Genomic DNA, 10,396 nt, shown 5'->3' with positions numbered 1-10,396 from the left:
CCTCCCTTCTCCTCTTTTATCCTCTTTCATATCTTTCAATCATTGGACAGAAGACATGTTTTTCTATGTATTCATACTGTAGGTCCGTAAGTAATGTTTGCTCCCTTTGCAGTACAGTGCCCACATTTCTAATGGGTTTCTTCAGTTTTTTCTCTATGCTATTCTCCTTAGGCCACTCTGCTAAACAAGTGAACCCACTGTAGCTGTCCCTGTTCTGCAGACACACGACACAGAATCTACATTTTGAGGACAAACAGTCTGGTCTCATAGGCTTAACAGCATAAACAACATGCTGATGCTTGTAAGTTGTATGTGACTGTTAGAGCTTTACAAAGGGAGCACTCTGAGTCCACACACACACACACACACACACACAATAATCATGCAGCCTCTCTAGTTACTATGATAACTGCCATCATTCCCTGCAGAATTATTCGTTGTTTGCATGCTGTTTGGCGTATCTGATGTTGGCTTTGACAAGGCTTCCATCTGCCTTTTAGCTCCGGGATCAGAGGAAGGGAAAATGTCACCCAGACCCCAAAACATTAGCTCAGTCAGTTTTATCTGCCAACACAAGTACCAATTCAGCTCAACCCATATCGGACCATCTATCAGTCACTCTCAGCCAAGTCAAACCCTAATCTAACAATGCGTTATCCACTACCTCTTACAGACTAAACTTACATCTGACACTCCATCAGTTTGGCCACAAATGCTTTTTTCTCCTGCGAGAGGAGAGGGGACAGATGGAGGGGAGAGAAATGTCACAGTCGATGTGACATTACCCACACTGTACCCTGTTGCTGCTCTTACCATTTTTGAGAGAGGGAGGAAGAGCGAGGAGAGAGAGGAGAGGGAGCAGAGAGAGGAGAGAGAGGAGAGAAAGGGAGGGAGAATGAGAGAGAGGGAGGGAGAATGAGAGAATGACATTGCGGTCTAATGTTTACATTCTCTGTGTGTCTGTCTCTGTAGGTCTTTCTTTCACATGCCAGGTTGTATGTCTGCATTCTCACCCCAGTCTTTCTTCACGTGAGGAAAAGTAAGCATCTCTACAACTAGGGCTGTGGCGGTCACAAAATCTTGTCAGCCGGTGATTGTCAATTAAATAACTGCTGATCTCATGGTAATTGACCGTTAATTAACATAAACATATTTTGCATCTCCTGACTTCCAGACATAGCCTACAAGCCACTGATGCAGACCTGCGGAACATCTACATTTTAAAAAGTCTAATAAATCCATGTAATATACCCTACACCTTCCCAATAAATACATTATTTTTTATTTTAGACAGGTCTTAAGAAACATGATATGAAGAAAATGTAGTCTATTTATAGCATACTTTGAGCTGTCCTTATGTTAGGTCCTGATCTGGCTATGCCATATGGCTGTGGGCTACACTCATTAAGCAGGCAAGATTTGCTTAGAATTCTGTGGCATTATTTTCTAGTATTTTCTAGTATAAAGAATACAATTGTACAAAGCTGAATAAAATAGAAAGTATATTTTCTTCAAATGACTTGAGGGAGTGTGCACATGCTATAATTCTATGTTGAACTCTATATTCTTAATTTAGAGTTGCTTATGTAACTTTAGTTGTGAAACAAACTTTGAGCTATATGTTTTGATATTTAATACATTCTAAGGCTGCATGAAAGGCATGAGCTCTTCTTTGTTTTTTTTCGCAGGCTGTACACACTTCATCAGTCTCTCATTCCCAATTTGACAAGCACTTGATAATGCCTCCAATTTCCCTGCAGCATCCCTTTTGTGTGGCCGTAATGTCCCCTAAAAAAATCATGCCTTTTGCGGCCAGTGGCCGTTGTGCCCTTGGGCACAATATAATCGTTTAATTCCCTTCTCCCTGCATGCTGCATGTTCCGAAGCACCTCTCAATCACATGACTTGCCATCACGTGATCGGTTCTTTCTCACAGGCTACAAGTGAAGACAGACACATCGGTGACGCAACTGCGCGAGTCCTTATCCAATTCAGAGGCGCATATTGAAGATATTGGAAGTGTCCACATTTACTTTCGTCAGCCAACAAGATGAGTAGGCTTAACGAACAGTAAAAGCACTAGCCTATGTCAATCTACTGTCCCCCATAGTACAAAAGTTGATCGATTCTATCCTGTGCAAGAATGAAATATTCCAAACATAGTCTGGAACAATTGTGGGATGTGATAGATTACAAATTAATACATCCACTAGCATCAACAAAAACATTTTTACGCAATGAGTCTGACGCAACAGATTAGAATGTTTAGCTTAAAATGTAGATAAACAATTAGTGTGTCGTCACATTATAAGTGCCTCAATGCATACACGACATAAGAGTGAATGTTCCATTAGTGGGAAAACACCATTATTAAAAGTGACAGCAAATGCAATTATGCATGTAATGTTTTTACTATAAAGGTGCATTTTGATGATAAATGATCTTCCCTTAACGTAAACCTCACACGCTGCGTATGTATGCCAGTTAGGTCCTACACCCCTTGTAAAGTGGATTAATGTGCTGTCACGTCCTGACCATAGAAAGCCTGTATTTTCGATGGTAGAATAGGTCAGGACGTGACTATGGGTTTTAGTCTAGTTTATTATTTCTATGTGGGGTTCTAGGTTTAATTTTCTATGTTGATGTTTGTGTATGATTCCCAATTAGAGGCAGCTGGTAATCGTTGTCTCTAATTGGGGATCATACTTAAGTTGCATTTTTCCACCTGTAGGTTATGGGATATTGTTTATGCTACTGTGTTTGGAGTTAGTGCACTTTGCACCTCTGTAGTCACGGTTTGTTCGATTGTTGATTGTTTTGTTTCACTATTATCAAAGCATGTGGAACTCTACATTCGCTTGCGCCTTGGTCCATCTATACAAACGAAAGTGACATGTGCTTAATTTTAAGAAGATATTTGTCCACTTTAGTTGTGATACAAACCTTATCAAAACATATAGGCCTATGGGCTAGGCTACATGAGGTGTGGGACTATGATTTGAAAAAGTCGCAAAAAAAAGGTATATATTGTTTCTTGCCTTACGCTGGGCATCATTCACAAGTGATAATATGTCATTCACAAGTGATAGGCTAATATTGTCACCCATCAGACTATAATTGATTTAATCTTGTCTTCACATACAGATGTTTACATACACTTAGGTTGGTTGTTTTTCAACCACTCCACAAAGTTCTTGTTAACAAACCATAGTTTTGGCAAGTCGGTTAGGACATCTACTTTGTGCATGACACAAGTCATTTTTCCAACAATTGTTTACAGACAGATTATGTCACTTATAATTCACTGTATCACATTTCCAGTGGGTCAGAAGTTTACATACACTAAGTTGACTGTGCCTTTAAACAGCATAACAAAATGAAGTCATGGCTTTAGAAGCTTCTGATAGGTTAATTGACATCATTTGAGTCAATTGGAGGTGTACCTTTAGATGTATTTCAAGGCCTACCTTCAAACACAGTGCCTTGTCGCTTGACATCATGGGACAATCAAAAGAAATCAACCAAAACCTCAGGAAAAAATTGGAGACCTCCACAAGTCTGGTTCATACTTGGGAGCGATTTACAAATGCCTGAAGGTACCACGTTCATCTGTACAAACAATAGTACGCAAGTATAAACACCATGGGACCACGCAGCTGTCATTACTGCTCAGGAAGGAAACGTGTCTCCTAGAGATGAATGTACTTTGGTGCAAATCAATCCCAGAACAACAGCAAAGGACCTTGTGAAGATGCTGGAGGGCACAGGTACAAATGTATCTATATCCACAGTAAAACAAGTCATATATTGACATAACCTGAAAGGCCGCTCAGCAAGGAAGAAGCCACCAATCCAAAACCGGACCACGATCTGGACATGGGGGACAAAGATTATGTGGAAAATTATGTGGATATAATGAAGCAACATCTCAAGACATCAGTCAGGAAGTTAATGCTTGGTCACAAATGGGTCTTCCAAATGGACAATGACCCCAAGCATACTTTCATGTTGTGGAAAAATGGCTTAAGGACAACAAAGTCAAGGTATTGGAGTGGCCATCACAAAGTCCTGACCTCAATCCTATAGAAAATGTGTGGGCAGAACTGAAAAAGCATGTGCGAGCAAGGAGGCCTACTAACCTAACTCAGTTACACCAGCTCTGTCAGGGGAATGGGACAAAATTCACCCAACTTATTGTGGGAAGCATGTGGGAGGCTAACCAAAACGTTTGACCCATGTTAAACAATTTAAAGGTAATGCTACCAAATACTAATTGAGTGTATGTAAACTTCTGACCCATTGGGAATGTGATGAAAGAAATAAAAGCTGAAATAAATCATTCTCTCTACTAACGTGGTGATCCTAACTGACCTAAAACAGGGAATTTTTACTCGGGTTAAATGTAAGGACTTGTGAAAAACTGAGTTTAAATATATTTTGGCTATGGTGTATGTAAACTTCCGACTTCAACTGTACTAAATAATATTTGTTTTGGACCCGTATCATGCACCTGCCTCGAGACGGGGCAGAAAAAATAATAACTCATCTATGCACTTACACTTAGATAGCAAATGGAGGAAGCTATTCCCGTGGTTCATTATCATGCCAGCCAGGTAGGCTATACTCCTGTTGTAAAGACAAGCAATGTGCTTAATATTAGGAAAGTTGAGAAATAAATATAGTAGCCCTAGCCTATAGAAAGCTGTAGTCCTACGCAATTGCATAGCCTATAGAAATGTTGCGCAACATGAGCTCATGGGCTCTCATTATGTTTTTGATTAGATTTTCGATTACATTTGCATTGATGTCAGAGTCATTAGAGTGACTATAGAATGCTGAGTACCAGGCAGTTAGCAAGTTTGGTAGGCTACTAATGACCATCAGCAGCATCAGAGCTTGGAGAAGCCTAATTACCATGACTAAACGGTCACATGGAATTTGACTGCCTTCATGACTCGTGACCACCGGTGTGGCGGTAATACGGTCACCATAACAGTCCTATCTACATTTTGAGAAATTCTAGAGAGAGAAAATGACCATAGTAACTGATGATGGTTAGAAGAGGTTACTTCAGCAGTGATGAGTGAAATGTGCAATTAACTTCTTCATGCTTTCAATGCCAGCTGCTATTGATCATTCTGCTTGACTGCTGTGTCCTCAAGTCACCTCCCGCAGTAAACTAATAGGACTACAGACTAGCCAAGAAATAAATGAAATCAGATCAAACCATCACACAGAGAGAGATAGACTGTCGTCTCTCTCGCATTTTTCCTCCATATATCTCCCTGGCTGTGAGACACAGTCGTGATGCTCTCTCACTCCCACACTATATCAGCCTCTCTCTCCAAGCTGCATTCACAAGCACTGCATACTGTCTGTTCTCTGTGTGTGTGTGTGTGTCTCGGCCTTCGAGCTGGGCTGTCAGCGGTGTTGGTTCACACACTAGTAACGTGTGAGTTTTGGCAGCTGCCTGTGACTCAGACTGTAAGCTGATGTCTTCATTAACGTAGTTTAACTGCTGTCACCCCACCTCTCTGCCACCGTGCAGCTCAGCCAGACAGATGCTCCACAGCACTCAACTCCCATCATTTTGGGGGTGGGGAGTATGAGAAGCTTGCTCACTAAGCCCCTGTCTCACTAACACACGTCTCTAATTAGCTAAGAAACACTAGATCTCTTGCTACCACAGCCCCTGGTATGGTGCTCACACATGGACACACACACATTCACATCCTGTCATTATCTTTCTCTCACAAACACACATACTGTACACATATACTGTACACACATCCTGTCATTATCTTTCTCTCACAAATACACATACTGTACACATATACTGTACACAATACTGTTATTATTTGTCTCACACACAGAGTAACAAAGCAGCCAGGTAGCTCAAGATCCACTTCGAAATGCGACGTCGGGAAATGCCTTCAAAACCCGCCACTGGGGACAACGGTGAGCGCTATTACCATCAAGTAGGCTTGGGTTATGATTGGGTGTTGTGGACCAGGATGGTGGATTGGCATAAACCACGAACTCCGGCTCTGAGGGGTTTTTTTTTCAATCCCAGTGCTAGGAAACGTTTTCTTTCTTCAATCCCAGTGCTAGGAATTGTTTTCTTCTTCAATCACAGTGCTAGGAATATTTTTTTGTCTTCAATCCCAGTGCTAGGAATCTTTTTTTGTCTTCAATCCCAGTGCTAGGTATCATTTTTTTGTCTTCAATCCCAGTGCTAGGAATCGTTTTCTTTCTTCAATGCCAGTGCTAGGAATTGTGTTCTTCTTCAATCCCAGTGCTAGGAATATTTTTTTTTGTCTTCAATCCCAGTGCTAGGAATATTTTTTTTGTCTTCAATCCCAGTGCTAGGTATAATTTTTTTGTCTTCAATCCCAGTGCTAGGTATATTTTTTTTGTCTTCAATCCCAGTGCTAGGTATAATTTTTTGTCTTCAATCCCAGTGCTAGGTATCATTTTTTTGTCTTCAATCCCAGTGCTAGGTATCATTATTTTGTCTTCAATCCCAGTGCTAGGTATCATTATTTTGTCTTCAAACCCAGTGCTAGGTATAATTTTTTTGTCTTCAATCCCAGTGCTAGGTATCATTTTTCTGTCTTCAATCCCAGTGCTAGGTATAATTTTTTTGTCTTCAATCCCAGTGCTAGGTATCATTTTTTTGTCTTCAATCCCAGTGCTAGGTATCATTTTTTTTGTCTTCAATCCCAGTGCTAGGTATCATTTTTTTGTCTTCAATCCCAGTGCTAGGAATCATTTTTTTGTCTTCAATCCCAGGACTAGGTATCATTTTTTTGTCTTCAATCCCAGTGCTAGGAATAATTTTTTTGTCTTCAATCCCAGTGCTAGGAATCATTTTTTTGTCTTCAATCCCAGTGCTAGGAATCATTTTTTTGTCTTCAATCCCAGTGCTAGGAATAATTTTTTTGTCTTCAATCCCAGTGCTAGGCACTCGTTTTTTTTCTTCTCTTTTTTTTCTTTTTTTTCTTCCCTATGCCACGTGTGCTCCCTCTCCGGCCCCTAGGTCACCAGGCTGCTCATTATGGCGCACACCTGTCACCATCGTTACGCGCATCAAACTCACCTGAACTCCATCACTTCCCTGATTACCTTCCCTATATATGTCACTCCCTTTGGTTCCTTCCCCAGGCGTTATTGTTTCAGTTTCATGTCTGTGCGTTGTTCGTGTTTCTTGTTTTGTGTTATGTTTCGTTTATTTATTCAAACACTCACTCCCTGAACTTGCTTCCTGACTCTCGGCACATCATTACAGAATAACGCCTCACCTAAGGGAAACATCAGGGAGTGTATTATTTTTTTTGTGTCAGGTGGAATGACTTCGGGTTCGGGAGTCGCTACAGGCTTTCATGCCTCAACCAGATCACCAGGCCCCATTGCCTCTGCCGGCTCGTCAGGCTCTCACGCCTCAGCCGGATCACCAGGCTCTCCTGCCTTAGCCAGCTCGTCGGGCTTTCATGCTTTCGTTGGTTCGCTAGGCTCCCCTGTGTCCACCAGCTCATCAGGCTTCAACCGATTATTCAGGTTCCCGTGTCCCAGCCGGCGACAGGTTCCCGTGCATCAGCAGGGGTGACCGGTCTGCTCCTGATCCCCGGGATCGTCCCTTGGGTTGTCGGCCTGCGGCTGGAGTCTAACGCGCCGGGAAGGGGTACCATCAGGTATGCTCTCTCTCTGGCGCTCGAGGTCGCCATGCTCCTGCGTCTCAGCCGGATTGACAGGTTTCCCGCACCTCTGCTCGTGATCCCCGGAATTGTCATTTTGGTCGGCGTCCTGCGGCTGGAGCCGTGCGCCGGGGAGGGGATACTGTCACATGTGCTCCCCCTTTCTGGCCTCTAGGTCACCAGGCTGTCACCATCGTTACGTGCACCTGCGCCTCATCAGACTCACCTGGACTCCATCACTTCCCTGATTACCTTCACTATATATGTCACTCCCTTTGGTTCCTTCCCCAGGCATTATTGTTTCTGTTCCTGTGTCATGTCTGTGCGTTGTTCGTGTTTCTAGTTTTGTATTATGTTGTGTTTACTTATTAAAACACTCACTCCCTGAACTTGCTTCCCGACTCTCAGCGCACATCGTTACACTGTCCCAAACCTAAACCCATTCTGAATTAATGCATAAACTTAACTTTCAAAATGTGTCGTCTATGAACAAAAGTTATATTCTGCAGTGAGTCTTTGAGAGCTTGTTGAACACAGAGACACATACAGTACATATGTGCACGCTCACTCAAACACACACTATATTCCTAAATACATTCCGGCGTAAGGAATAAATTGTAATGATTGGTTTCTATTTTGTTTCACACTTTCTAAATATACACATTTTGTCAAGGGTGGTTGCCGTGCTGCCATAGCAACCTCCTCCTTGAAGATATAGCTATTTTAAAAACCTTATTAGCACTGTTTTAGGTCTCACTAACAGGACTATTCTCACTGAATTATCATCTCAGTGACAGTATAATGTTCAGTGAGACTCTTGTGTCATTTCAACATGAGGGTCATTTCAGTTTATGAGCTGATACACAGTAGATGTACAACAAGCTCTCAATCTCACTGCAGATTCTAACATTTATTCATTAACATCACATTTCGAAGGTTAAGTTAGACATTTATTCCCGAATGTTAAAGTGGAACTGAGAACATTTTATCAAAATTAAATCTTATTCAAATCTGTTCATATACACCCCCAGGAAGACTATGGCGCTTTTAAAAACATTTTCTGACAAACGAGCACTTAGATATGGTCATTTTCACGTTTTCATAAATTCTTCAAATGTTTGGGAATTACGTATACTAAGGCCTTTGCGAAAATTCTATAGCAATATAGAATGGAAAAGTGGACGTGCAATTTAAAAATGAATAGACACTGTAGTTAATAAAACCTAATAAAAACAACTGTCTAATCCAGGATTGGAGTCTATGCAGACCGGTGTACCATAGCCAATCAGATCTACATTAGGCCTTTCTGCAAACAAGCCATTTGCCACACAGGCCTGCCATCATTCACTTCGAACTGAACTGTGTGTGCAGTTTCAACAGCCTGACTTTTGATCATTAGAACACATCCGCCAAAAGCCACAAAATACACCTGAATGGATTTCTGCAAATACCACAGAAAAGGTAGGCTCTCTCTCCCTCAGTTATGCACATCAAGAAGATCAACAACTAATGCTATCCAGAGCAAGAGGAGCTAAAATATCACGAAGGAATGATAGATAAACCCACAGTCAAAATTGCACTAATAAAGAATGGGGAATTGTAGCCTACTCATCCTTCTGCAGCTTGCCTGCCAATACATGTTTTGTCCCAACCAAGCACCCAAGATACTGGCTAACTTTGGCTAGCTTGCTAACTAGCTACTTCCAGACACAAATGAGAGAACACCTCACATTTTACTCGCCCTAGCAGCGCTGGTTAGCTAGGCTGTGTGCTGACACCGGTCATATTCAGGGTGTTGCATGTTCATAAATTCAGCAGTTATTCTGCACTCTGGCACACTCAGACGAGAGTGCTCTGAATCGGAGTAGATTGTCAGAGTGAATTTGCAAACGCAATATATATGCTAACTGAATAACATTCGTTCAAGTTTTTGCTAGCTAACCAAATGACACCTACATCTCTAGCTGTGTATAGCCACTGAAAAACGATTTGAGGGGAAAAAGTCAGTCACTCACCCACTCCTCGAATGACAAGACATGACATCCTCCTAGCAGCTACCTAGCTAGCTAATGTTATTTTTTTTAAATAGATACACCAGCTTATTAGCCACATTATGACTGACTTGTGATCATTGTCTTTGCTAGTTTGATTGTATAGACATTCCCAGCCTTAGTTACATTAGTCAGTTTTTGTCCAAAATATTGAATCATTGAAAGTGAAACAGTGCATCCCGATTTGAGGCAGCAAACAATGTACCAGGCCAGCTGTGATTTACAACCTGATAGCAATCTGTTTTGGACTACCAAAAAATGTATTGGTGAATTATATTAATCATGTATTGAACTGCATCCATCTATTCTGCCAATAGTGCCGTAGTGTACGTTACGTCATGGAATGTTGAGTAAAATATAACCTATTTTTAAAACCTCTCCTGAAGTTGGTTTTGTAGCATAAACTGGGAATTTGACATTTTTGACTGATATTAAGATTGTTTCATATCTGCAAAGTAGTTAAAACACTGTCAGTTCCACTTTAAGAATTAGGGTTTGGGATAGGGTTAAAAGAAAGCAATTTAAAACTAGTGCCTATCACTGGGATTGAAAGCTCAGCCTTCAGAGCCAAGGCTTCTGTCTTACACCTAACGGCCTAGCAAACCCCAAGCCTACTTGAAAGTAATAGCGCTCACTGTTGCCTCTAGTGGC

The sequence above is a fragment of the Oncorhynchus mykiss genome, chromosome 22, assembly GCF_013265735.2.
Source record: "Oncorhynchus mykiss isolate Arlee chromosome 22, USDA_OmykA_1.1, whole genome shotgun sequence".
Lineage (NCBI taxonomy): Eukaryota > Metazoa > Chordata > Actinopteri > Salmoniformes > Salmonidae > Oncorhynchus > Oncorhynchus mykiss.
Note: the sequence above shows the minus strand (reverse complement) of the source record.